General features: G+C 42.1%; 1 protein-coding gene across 2 annotated transcripts in view; it reads right to left on the bottom strand.

The window, feature by feature from the left end:
• VAV3 (vav guanine nucleotide exchange factor 3) overlaps window positions 1-13,569 on the bottom strand; it is a 404,596-nt gene that overhangs the window by 140,041 nt on the left and 250,986 nt on the right. The gene's annotated exons all lie outside the window — the stretch shown is intronic.

Genomic DNA, 13,569 nt, shown 5'->3' with positions numbered 1-13,569 from the left:
TATGGCAAATGCTAATCATATTACAAGCAGGGAAACTGAGGCTTACTCTAATGTGAAGGAAATGGGAGCATCGGGGACACCTGCCAGGCCTGTACTCTTAGCCACGGAAGCCATACTAAATACAGGAAATCAGCAATATTCACGTTAAAAGAATTGGATTTTTGTGTTTAGTGGGTAGACTGGAAGCAGTTTAAATTAGTCAATTCTACTGGACTGGCATATATTATCCTTCATTTAGCAATATTACTGAAGAAAGCAGAAAAACTACAATAGGATACGTGAAAAATGACTACAAATCAGGGGTCCATCTAAAAAGCCAAGACAATGCACTTCAAGATGTTACACACAATTTGAGAGATTGTAGGAAAAGTTTGAGATAATGATGAGCTAGGATTTCCCCTCTTATAGAATACAGCAACTTGCAACCACACAGAGCCTCGGCGTAATGAAGCATAACGCAGGCGGGCAACCAGGCATCAATCTCCGAGGTACCAAGAGGAGCCTCATGAAAAAACATTCACAAAGGCAATTGGAGTAGCAGGCAGTGAAGCAGAAGTGTCAGAGGGGTCAGCCTTCCAATCCATCTGCTGAATATGAGCGTGCTAAAAATGAAACCAAATAGCAGCGCCATCTGGGATTTCTCTGCTCTGTGCTCCTGGTGACCTCGCTTTTGAGGAAAATGTCCCACGGTGTGCGGAAAAGGGTGGCCATTTCCACAGAAACGTGTTGCTGATTAAAAATTACAGGACTCTTCTTCGGGTACGGAGGAGTTGAGAGAAGAATCTATAAACAAAACTCTCTTCAGTTTTTTCAGAAAACATTTGATCCCTGAGCCCATAAGGCAGTGCATCGAAAAGAGCATCAAAATCCATTTCCTCCGTCGGGGAGGGCTGCTGCTCATTCTCCTCTCAGCAGCAGGGAGGTGCAGTCGTGGATGAATTGTCAAAAGCAGTTTCAGTCCCAGGAACTTGAAGGATGCATCAGCCTGAAGTTTTCAAATAAAGGTAGGTCTCCTTCAGGCAGAAACTTGCATGCATGGACCCCAAACAGGTAAGAATTTAATTAACTCCAGAAGCCAGCCTCAGACATAGGTGGAACACCCTTCTCGTGGGGTCAAACCAACCTATACATGGAGTTGTGTCTGGATCAATTAATCAACTCACTGGGAATAAACTGACTTTTCAGAAGACAAAAAGTTGAAAGGAGAATCAAAACACACTAGGAGGTTTTAAAGAAACCTGATGGGGGCTGGTGTGGCATAATAGATTAAGCCACCGTCTAGGATGCCTGCAACCCATATGGGTGACAGTTCTAACCTGGAAATGCCCATTGTCCTCCAGACCAGGAATCTGCATGTAACTATTCCAGCGCAATAAGAAGTGGTGTCACTCAGGAGGGAACATGCAAGAAAAACCCAGTAAATTAGCTGAAGTCATCAAGTGCTACCTGTTGAGAGATGTTGACACACACGGCCTGTAGCCTGTGAGGACGCAGAATTCAAAGACAGTAAATTGGATGGATAAGAATGGTTAGGAAGGTAGCCTGGAGCAGAAGCAGACAGAGAAACATCAGGATTATATACTAGGGAAAACACAGGCACAAAAAAGCAGAGCCAGTGTTGTGGTGTAGCGGGTAAAGCCACCACCTGTGATGCCCATGTCACATATGGTGCCGGTTTGTGTCCCAGTAGCTCCACTTCTGATCCAACTCTCTCCTAATGGGCCTGAGAAGAGTAGTGAAAGATGACCCAAGTGCTTGGGTCCCTGTCACCCATGTGGGAGACCCAGATGAAACTCCAGGCTCCAGGCTTCCGCCTGCCCCAGCCCTGGCTCTTGTGGCCATCTGGGGAATGAACCAGCAGATGGAAGACCTCTCTCTCTCTCTCTCTCTCTCTCTGCCTCTCCTTCTCTGTGTAACTCTTTCAAATAAATAAATAAATCTTAAAAAAAAACACACACAGAAACACACACACACAGCTGTGGTTCCTACACAGAGAAATCTCTTGTGAGGTAAGAGTTACCACAGTGAGACAATTATAGGTTGAGTTCTCTATAGAGGACAACTGAAGAATCATTCTCCACACCTGCATTTCCAAGTAGATATTCATTTTCTCTTAATCGTTGTTCTGGTCCAATCTCTCCTCCTCTGAAAATATGACCACTTTCTCTCTTTTCAGCCTTAAAAATACCTTCACCAAATCTCAGGTATCTGTCTCTCTTTCTCTCTGTCCCTCCCTCCTGCTCCATTCTATTTCTCAAGATAGCCCCAACACAGACACTCTACCATGTTGCATAGATTAGTGGACCAGTTCCCAGAGGAGGAGATCAGATGTGTCCTCCACTAACTCTGTCCAGTCCTGAAAGAAATCTTCACACACCATTAAAAGTGCATGTGTGTATGACCACCTCCATGTGCCTGTATGGTTAAGGACAGGGGCAGTGCCTTCTACTGAATTCATCACTTTGTTGTAGTTACCACTTTCCACCAGGAAAATTATCTGCTAGATATTTATGGCTGCTGGAAGTCAGAAAAATATTATATTGTAGCATTTTCTTCACTTGTTTTCCAAAGACTGACCTTTGCCACAGTATCAGGTGGAAAGATGGAGGAAGAACGAATAAAGATAGTTACTAGGTCAAAAACTTTTACCTCCCATAGGGAAGAAAAATGTAGAAAAACATAATGATTATCTGGAATACAACTAGATGTTATAAATTATATTTATTTACCTATATCCTCTCTTCTTTGTGAGAAAATATTTACTTTCATACAGGTACGATAATGCCACTCATAAAGATATTTTAGTAGTATGAGAGTGTAGCTGATTAGTAACACAGCCATGATTTTCACAGCCTGCTTTCAAAATCAACAGTTTTTCTATTTAACCATATACTTTAATTCCTGAAATCATTTTAATAATACAATTTAAGAATACAGGAATCAAATAATTGCAAGACAAAATGATCAATAATCATGATCCATTACAAAAGAAATAAGATAACTCATGACATCACAGTATTATTAACATTTCTATATAAGTATATAAAATAGTTTATTTCATCATATTGTATTGAAAGTGAAGATGAGAGACCTGGAAGCGGGTATAGATGCTTGGGAAAAAAAAAAATCTGTCTGTATGCAAGTCTTTTTTTGTGTGCCAAAAATACACAGATACAGATATACACCTACAATTATAAGTGTGGGTCACCAAAATTCAGAAAATAAACATTTTGGCCAAATAAATGTCAAATATATATCATTTCATTGTATGTATCTTTCAAGAAAATCTGAACAATCTTCATTTTTGTATTATTCTAAAGTATTTTCACACCTCACAATTTAACAAGATGAAAACATTTCTTCTTGCGTCTTTCTAGTAACACTATTTTAACTAGAAGTAAATTACTATAAGCTGGGGCCAGCACTGTGGTGCAGTAGGCTAAGACTCCACCTGCGGTGCTGGCATCCCATATAGGCATTGGTTCATGTCCTGGCTGCTCCTCTTCTGATACAGCTCTTTGCTCATGGCCTGGGCAAGCAGTGGAAGATGGCCCAAGTACTTTGTGGGAGACCTGGAAGAAGCTCATGGCTCCTGGCAGTTCCAGCTGTTGTGTCCATTTGGGGAGTAAACCAGTGGATGAAAGACCTTTATCTCTGTCTCTTTCTCTCTCTGTAACGTTACCTCTCAAATAAATAAATAAAATCTTTTTTAAAAATTACTGTAAGCAATAGTTCTTAAAATTTTCCCAAAGTAAGGTTTTAAAATTACTTAAAAGAATGTAGATTCTTTATTATTTTCAAGATTCTTAGGAATTAAAAGATGAATTTATTCTGAAAGAGCTTTGCAGCATATAGTATTCTGGGTTTACAGTTTTTTTTTTTTTCTTTTAAAACTTGACAATGTTTCTCCGTTGTTTTCCAGCCTGTCGGGTTTCTGATGAGAAATAAGCTGATAGTTTAATTGGCAATCTTCTGAACATAATCCAGTGTTTCTTTCATCTACATTTTAGAATATTTTATGTTTTACTGTTAAAAGTTTGAGTACAATGTGTGTTGATGAATATCTTTTCTCTCTTAGGAGCTCTATGTGCCTTGTGTACTTGCACATCCCATTCTTTCTCCAAATTAGGCAAGTTTCCTGTAACTATTTCAATGAATAGGCCTTCTAACCCATTCTTTTTCCAAATCTTCAGGAACTCTTAAGACCTGTTATGTTGTGTTGCTCGATAGTAGTTCATAAATCTAGAGCACTCTTAGGCCGGCGCCATGGCTCAACAGGCTAATCCTCCGCCTAGTGGCGCCAGCACACCGGGTTCTAGTCCTGGTCGGGGCGCTGGATTCTGTCCCGGTTGCCCCTCTTCCAGGCCAGCTCTCTGCTATGGCCAGGGAGTGCAGTGGAGGATGGCCCAAGTGTTTGGGCCCTGCACCCCATGGGAGACCAGGAGAAGCACCTGGCCCCCGCCATCGGATCAGCGCAACGCGCCAGCCGCAGTGGCCATTGGAGGGTGAACCAACGGCAAAAGGAAGACCTTTCTCTCTGTCTCTATCTCTCACTGTCCACTCTGCCTGTCAAAAAAAAAAAAAAAAATCTAGAGCACTCTTTTTAATTATTCTTATTTATTATTTGGTCTGACTGAAAATTTCCAAAGACTTGTCTTCCAGCTTGGATATTTTTTTCTTCTGCTGGAACAAGTCTGTTTTTAAGGCTTTCCACTGTATTTTTATTTGACATATTGAATTCCTTTCTAATATTTCAAAATCTCAATTTCAGGGGAATATTTTTCTGCCATGTCATGTATGAATTTCTTTTTTAAAAAGATTGATTTATTTTACTTGAACAGTGGAGTTACAGAGAGGGAGACAGGGTACAGAGGATCTGCTCCACCCTTCCATGGAGAGAGCAGACTTGTTCCCAGAACAAGCTGCCTGTGGGTGCTCTAAGGCCCGGGGCCTGTGATATGTTGAGATGCTGGGAGCAACTCACAGTCCTATGTGAGTGCCTAGCTCCCTGTTGATTACGCCAGCAAGACCCAAAGTATGTGGGTATGTGGTTTTTTTTTTTTTTTTTTTTTTTTTTTTTTTTTGACAGGCAGAGTGGATAGTGAGAGAGAGAGAGACAGAGAGAAAGGTCTTCCTTTTGCCCTTGGTTCACCCTCCAATGGCCGCCACGGCTGGTGCGCTGCAGCCGGCACACCACGCTGATCCCATGGCAGGAGCCAGGTGCTTCTCCTGGTCTCCCACGGGGTGCAGGGCCCAAGCACTTGGACCTTCCTCCACTGCCTTCCCGGGCCACAGCAGAGAGCTGGCCTGGAAGAGGGGCAACCGGGAAAGAATCCGGCGCCCCGACCAGGACTAGAACCCTGTGTGCCGGCGCCGCAAGGCGGAGGATTAGCCTAGTGAGCCGTGGCGCCGGCCAATGTATTTTTTTCCCTCTGGTAAAATCCCTGGATCACATGTACACACAAGAGCCACCATAGCTCAATTTGTGTCAAAATGGTCCCTTCTCTCTACACCTTTTTGACATAAGTCAAGGACATAAGACCACAGCCCTGCTCCGCAGAAGCAATTCAACAGGGGGCCTTCCAGGACCTATTCCATCTGTCTATCTTTACTTAAGTATGCGTCATACCCTAAAGTCAGGTACTAAGTTTTGGCCAAATATCTTTTAAATTTAAGAATCAATTCTTCTACAACTTATTAAAATTGCATGTAGATAAGGTGAACATTTTTGCCAAATCTTCAAATACTAGTTTTAAAGGTAGCAGGCCTTATAAATTAGAAGTCCTAAAACAAATAAAAGGCTATTTTTATCTTAATATATGCTAGCTTATGTAAATCATTTCTCCTTCAGGACTGAGTACAGATGAGATAAATACACAAGTCTGTGAGCCCAAAGAAGGCCAATATCATGGTTGGCAAGCACCATCCTCCGCATGGTCCCCAACATGTAGGGCTGACCACTGAGCTGGCTGGACCATGGGTCTAACTTACTACATTATTTCTCATACCTTTAGAATTACTAATTAAACATTCTAGACTCAGAATATCCTACCCAGGTTGTTTCTGACAACCCACAAGCTCTTCTAAAGTTTCCAGTTCTGATAAAGCATTCTTAAACCTAGTAAAATCTTAGCTAAAACCTCAAAATGAGATTGATCATTTTACATCCCAAATTTAGACTCTCCTGTAAGATACAGCTTTAATGGACTCATTTAAATGGTGTTTTTCCATTTTGTTAACATGAAAATTTCCAGAATAGAATCCAAATATTTATTTTTAAAATATTCTATATCATTAAATTAAATCCATTAAATAGAGATTGAATAAGTACAGAAATATATTCACCTAATCTTTCAGTAAGTGATCCCAAATCCTTACTTATTTTTCACAATTTGTTCCCATAACACTACAGCATACTAATTATACTGCTGGTTATTTGAAAGTAGAAAGAAAATGAAATAAAGGTCCTGCAAAAACTAAGCTAAAACAAACGAACAAACCAGTTCAAAGGAACATTCTTCATCTATTCCTAAGGATTCATAAAAGGAATACAAACAACAAAAAGGATTTATAAATCACAATCAAATCTTGTTCCTTATATTTGATATCACGTAGTGTTTTAGCCAGGAAAATGAATAAAAACTTTCAAAAAACCTCTAAAAATAACATAATCTTGACTCTGGAAAACAGTATTTTCTTATATATCATATACCTCTTTATTTCATTCAACATTCACATGTTAGTAATTTTAAATATACATCCATCACTGTATTTTGATGAGATATGGCAAGGAAATTATTAAATGAAAAGTAAAATCTGCTAATTCTACAGCAAATTTAAAGTGGAAAAAAAAGTCACTCTCTGTAATTTGGGTATATATCTTTTTAAACTTGATGTATGGCTTTGGCATGTAACTTTTTTTTTTAAGATTTATTTATTTATTTATTTGAAAGGCATAGGTAGAAAGAGAGGTCTTCCATACACTGGTTCACTCCCCCAAATGGTCTCAATGGCTGGAGCTGGGCCAATCCGAAGCCAGGAGATTCTTCCAGGTTTCCCACACAGGTGCAGGAGTCCAAGGACTTGGGCCATCTTCCACTGCTTTCCCAGGACATAGCAGAGAGCTAGATTGGAAGTGGAGCAGCTGGGACTTGAATGGGTTTGGCATATAACTTACTATCTATATTTTAGTTTCTTCAGCAATAAAATAATTCTGTCACTCCTGTTATAGAAGGTGACATCCAAAAAAAACCCAAAAAGTGACATCCAGGAATGACATAAAAATAAGTGGCTCTGTTTGTTGTTACCTGTTCTACCTACTATTCAAATTTATCATGAAGTGAGGACATATACATGTACAATTGTATAATTAAATTTCATTGCTCCCACAACAAAAATCATATCTATTATTGTTTCTGCAACCAGAGAGACAAACATTCTCTAGAACATCCAGAGATGTAGAGTGATGTAAGTGAGGACACAGCCATCACCATATTTTGAATCAATGGGAATAAATGCTTTTCTTGTATAGAACACATAATAAACATGTTACGATTTCTCTTTGCTTATAAAACAGTTTATCCTATCACCCATTCAACAAGCCAAATGCTTACTATGTGCCAGTCTATTTTTTAACACTGGAATTACACTAGTGAATTTATGTGGCCCAAACAATCACAGAACTCTGGTTAATCCTGACAATATTGCTTTGTCTCAATTATTCCATTAAGATACACTGTTCACCCTCTTCAGAGAAGGAGACACAGAAACATGAGAGGGTAGAGAGACTACACAAGTAAGCACACATGTGAGAAAGGAGAAAAAGGTGTGTCAAAGTTCAGGCTTTAAAAAAAAAAAAACAAAAAACTTACATTGGATTAGCCACTCCAGATAAGCAACAGGTTCTACAGAATTTGGATTTTTTTATCCTCTGGTCCAATAAATCTGTACCATAATTCAAACACTGAAGATAATATGAATTAGGAATGCTGAGCTGGCATAGTGGATTTAGGTTGCTGCAGCACATTTTAAATTATATCCAGTAATATGAAGTTGGCTGTTGAATTAATGTGTTTTAGAAGCACATGGAGACTGAGACGATACTGTTACAAGGCAATATTAAGGAACAAAAGCAGGAAATCTGATAGGTAATCTGACAAGTCTGGAAGGCTTTCCCTTTCAAATTCTTTAAGGATTATGTTTCCAAACATAATCCTTTAAAAAAAAGTTTAATCAACATCCCATCCCTTGCATACAAAGTCTGTTTTACACTAAACCCTGTGTACGCAAGTTCAGTATGCACTGAACAGGATTCTTTTATCTCTCCCCCACCAGAGAGAAAGAGAGGGAGAGGGAGAGAGGGAGACAGGGAGGGAAGGAGAGAGGGGGAGAGGGGGAGAGGGGGAGAGGGGGAGAGGGGGAGAGGGGGAGAGAGGGAGAGAGGGAGAGGGGGAGAGAGGAAGAGGGGGAGAGAATATGTATTTTAACAGAATTGAGGACAAGCAATACTGTCCAAATTAAATATAGATCTATGACTGCTGGAGCTAGATAAATTTGATACAAATTGAGGCTACCATCATCTGTGAAAACCAAAAATCACTCTTCAGGAAAACCAAAAACTTTAAAATTTTAAATATATTCCTTAAAAGAAAAGGCATATTTGTTATGAACATGATTGTGGCTAGTAAAAATGTTTTAAAAAGTGGTTTGTTAACAGTCTAGGCCCAATGGGACTTGGAGGCTATGAAGGCTAAGAAGATAACTGTCCTCTACCAACTTGCCATAAATTTGCAGAGACGAGACAAATATACATCAATTTGTGCAAAAGCTGAGAACTTTAATGAGACTTCAACAGCCATGTGGCAAGCTATGCACAAGAGCTGTTTTTGGTTAGTGGGGAGAAAAACACACAACAACCAGTGAATCCAGGAGGTAAGGTATAAAGGGATAGGTATCTATCCCATATTGAAAGCAACCAGGCAAGGTATTGTATTTGAGTTTTAGAGTGAGACAGAAGGGACCAATACAGTGAGAGTACTGGGTGGGGCCTACACTGTGGCGTAGCAGGTAGAGCTGCAATCTGTGGTGCCGGTCTGTGTCCCGGCTGCTCCACTTCCAATCCAGCTCCCTGCTAATGGCCTGGGAAAAGCAGCAGAAGATGGGCCTAGGCACTTGTACCCTGCCACCCATGTGGGAGACCCTGATGAAGCTCCTGGCTTCGGCCTGGGTCAGTGCTAGCTGTTGTGGCCCTCTGCAGCAGTGAACCAGTGGATGGAAGATCTTTCCCTCTCTCTAACTCTTTAAAAGTAAATTAATTGGCTGGTGTCATGGCTCACTAGGCTAATCCTCTGCCTGTGGCGCTGGCACCCCGGGTTCTAGTCCCAGTTGGGGCACCAGATTCTGTCCCGGTTGCTCCTCTTCCAGTCCAGCTCTCTGCTGTGGCCCGGAAAGGCAGTGGAGGATGGCCCAAGTGCTTGGGCCCTGCACCCACATGGGGGACCAGGAGGAAGCACCTGGCTCCTGGCTTGGGATTGGCACAGTGCACCGGCCGTAGTGACCATTTGGGGGGTGAAGCAATGGAAGGAAGACCTTTCCCTCTGTCTCTCTCACTGTCTAACTCTGCCTGTCAAAGCAAAAATAATTAATATAACACCATAATTATGTCATGATTTTAAAAAGAGTGAGAGGGGCCGGCACTGTTGTGCAGCAGGTTAACAGCCTGGCCTAAAGCGCCGGCATCCCATATGGGCGCCGGTTCAAGACCCAGCTGTTCCACTTCTGATCCAGCTCTCTGCTATGGCCTGGGAAAGCAGTGGAAAATGCCCAAGTCCTTGGGCCCCTGCACCCGCATGGGAGACCTGGAAGAAGCTCCTGGCTCCGGATAGGTGCAGCTCTGGCCGCTGCAGCCAATTGGGTAGTCAGCCATCAGATGGAAGGCCTCTCTCTCTCTCTCTCTCTGCATCTCCTCTCTCTGTGTAACTCTGACTTTCAAATAAATAAATCTTTAAAAAAAATATAAAAGAGTGAGCATATTAGGGTGAGAAAGAAGGGATCAGAGTCTAAATGTGTCAGCAGGACACAGCAGAGGCTTATTCACGCTCAACAGGTTGAGTGCTGATAGCCAGAGTTCTAAGGTGGACAAACAAAGCATCAGGGGGCCATGCTTGAAGACTAGGTTTAGACATAGAATTAGATCAGGGAAAACAGGAAGTTAACAATAGTCAAACTTGGACGTGTGGCAGGGGAAGTGGAGGAATGTCTGTCAACAGAATAATTAGGTTAGGGTGTTTGACCACATGATATGGCTAATACTGTCTGTCTTTCTTAGTATTACAGAATTTCTTAGAGCAGGGATGGGATGCTAAGGGTGGACAGAGAGGAGCCAGTAACTCTTACTAGGGTGTAGAACCACTGGGAAGTTTTACATGTGGACTGCAAGGAATGGATAAAAAGCACCAAGAAAGCAATGCATCCTCATGTACAGAACCAGTACATAGAACCTAGCAGACACAAGGTGCCACAGGGCTGGATAAGGAAGAAATCGGGGCTTAAAGCAGCAGAGAAACATGTCTCACCTTTAAGAAGGAGAGAAACATGGTGAAAGCTCAGCTTTCTGCTGCACAGAGGTGAGCAGAAACAGATACAGATGCACATCTCTCCCCATAAAGAAGAGCACAACTACTCCCATCACGATGTCAAGATTGCCTCAGAGGGGCTGGTGCTGTGGCGTAGGCATGTGGGTAAAGCTGCCGCCTGTGGTGCCGGCACCCCATACGGAGGCCAGTTCGTGTCTGGAGTGCTCCACTTCCGATCCTATAGCTCTCTGCTATGGCCTGGGAAAACAGTGGAGGATGTCCCAAGTCCTTGGGCCCCTGCACCCACATGTAAGACCAGAAGGCTGCTCCTGGCTCCTGGTTTCGGATTGGCACAGCTCCGGCCGTTGCAGCCATCTGGGAGTGAACCAGCAGATGGAAGACCTCTCTCTACCTCTCTTTCTCTCTGTCTCTGCCTCTCTGTAACTCTGCCTTTCAAATAAATAAATAAATCTTAAAAAAAAAAAAAAAGATAGTGGAGAATGGCCCAAGTGCTTGGACCCCTGCACCCGCATGGGAGACCAGGAAAAGGCACCTGGCTCCTGGCTTTGGATTGGCATAGTTCTGGGGGGGTGAACCAACGGATGGAAGACCTTTCTCTCTGTCTCTCTCTCTCACTGTCTAACTCTATCTGTCAAATAAATAAAAAATAAATAAATAAAAAAGATTACCTTAGAATACAGGAACTCAAAGCTTCTAAATGCTATTCCAACCCTGAAGAAAATCTGACATCAAAATACATATGCTAGCACAGGGATCTCAAACCAAGCTATAGTTTCTTTCAGCACCAGAATGACTGTGGGCCACAGCTCATTCCACCTGTTGCTTTATGTCTACATCAACAGAGAAGGAATATCTTGGAAATATTACTCCAATGCTGAATACAAACCTGAGATGGATTCATGACTGCAGGGCCAGCATTGTGGTGTAGTGATGCCGGCATCCCTTATGGGCACAGGTTTGAGTGCTGGCAAATCCACTTCCAAGCCAGCTCCCTGCTAATGCACCTGGGGAAGTGGCACCTGCACGCACATGGGAGACCCAGAGAAAGCTCCTGACTCCAGGCTTTGGTCTGGCCCGGCTCTGGCCATTGAGGCCATTTGGAGAGCGAAACAGAAGATGGAAGATTTCTTTCTGTCTCTCCCTCTCTCTAACTCTGCCTTTCAAATAAACAAAAATAAATCTTCAAAAATAAAAAATAAAATGTCTTCCCAACAGATGAAGGGAAGTACTAGTTTTATTAACCAGTATCACAGACCAGACGCTTTGGGACTAGAAATGAACTTAAAACATTCTGGTAAGTTACTACGCAGAAGTCCAAAAAAAAAAAAAAACAACTGATGGCAAAAGGAGGTTTTCATACAGCTGTTTTCTGCAGAGTCAGTCATATTTAAGAATTTCAGAATATGCAGATGGTCTAAGCACAGGCTCATTCTCCACCGTGAAGTATCAGATTGATCCTCTATTCCTGCTTTTCTGCTGAATGTTGGTTTTTTCCCCCCTCAAAACTAATTACATTAGAGAAACTCAGAGTAAAATATTCTGCAAAGCATACTTTCCACACAATCCTTGTCAATGAACTTCAAATTGTCTTGTGATTTGGGATTCTCTATTCTATAGTCTCTACCCATTTTGAAATAATTTAAACTCCCAAATGAGGCAAAAGCATACAGAACAGTAAAACTCAAGTGGCTATTCCTAAAACAAAAATTGGAACAGTCTCACTGGCTTGAAATAGACACATGTGCCAGTCTATCAAAAAAAAAAAAAAAGAAGAAGAAGAAAGAAAAAAAAGACAATATCATCCTCAAAAAATATTCTCCAGGTACTCTAGCCAATGAACTTCAAAATAAAAAAGGAGTGCCTACTATGCTATCTCCAGACAATGTACAATAAAAATACCACTTTGCCCCTGACCTTGAAGTGCTATTCCCTGAATTAAAGAGGATTTGCTTGAGTCCACATAGCCTTCCAAGCCCCAACATCAGGGAAGACTTAGTGATGACCAGGAGCACCATCGAGAAGCTGTTGCTTCCTCAGAGAGCTCCCTTCTGAGCTTGCATCTCCTCTGCCACAAGCATCATCCAACCACATTATGCCGCAGGCCCCATGCTCAGGCCCCTGCGTGTGCCTGTGCTGCCTCGGTGCTCTGCAGGGCTCTCTCATCGCACAACTCGTGCACACCCTGTAATAAATGCTGCAGCCACCTGCACAGCTCTGGTGTAAGTTATCCACTGGCTGCCACTGCCCTCCACATGCACCTCTTGTCTTTCCCAACTTACACTTGGATACTCCTTCTGAGCCTGGCACCTTTCAGACTGCCAGCTCAGTGAAATAGTAGTGAAATAATAAGAAATATGTACATTTCTCTCCCCACCAATTCCTAATATAGAGCTCTTAAAACCCTTGTAGATGGAGTTGCAAGGAAATCTCTTCTTCTAGCAGCTGGTCTTTGACCCTGTGTCAGACAAAGCACACCTAAGACCTTTGTAATTTCCAGGATGATAGAAGTATCTTTGTTCTTACAAGAAAACTTATGGTGGGCTCTGGATAGCCTCAGGATGGGGCCCAGTTGGAGGGGAACCAAACATGTGATTGATTAGAGGTTTGGAACCTTCAGCACCTCTGACCTCCTGGGTCAATGATTTAATCACTCATGCATATTTATGGAGGCCCCCATAGAAACCCAGAAGGACTGGGTTTAGGGAGCTTCCAAGTTGCTTAACACAATGAGGTTCCCAAAGGAAAGTTCTGCTGGAAAGGCAGTGGAAGAGGCCATGGAAACCCCATGCCCTGTTCCACATACCCTACCCTATGCATCTCTTCCCTCTGGCTGTTCAACTGGGTCTTTTATAATACCCTTTACCATAAACTGGGGTCCATGAATCCTTCAGTTCTGTAAACCATCCTAGAACCTGAGGATGGGGTCATGAGAACCTCACTTTACAGTAGAATTAAGAAGTACAGGCGAAAATCT

The sequence above is a fragment of the Oryctolagus cuniculus genome, chromosome 7, assembly GCF_051225735.1.
Source record: "Oryctolagus cuniculus isolate XC-2025 breed Fujian yellow rabbit chromosome 7, ASM5122573v1, whole genome shotgun sequence".
NCBI classification, from domain to species: Eukaryota; Metazoa; Chordata; class Mammalia; order Lagomorpha; family Leporidae; genus Oryctolagus; species Oryctolagus cuniculus.
This window is presented reverse-complemented; position numbering and strand designations above follow the sequence as displayed.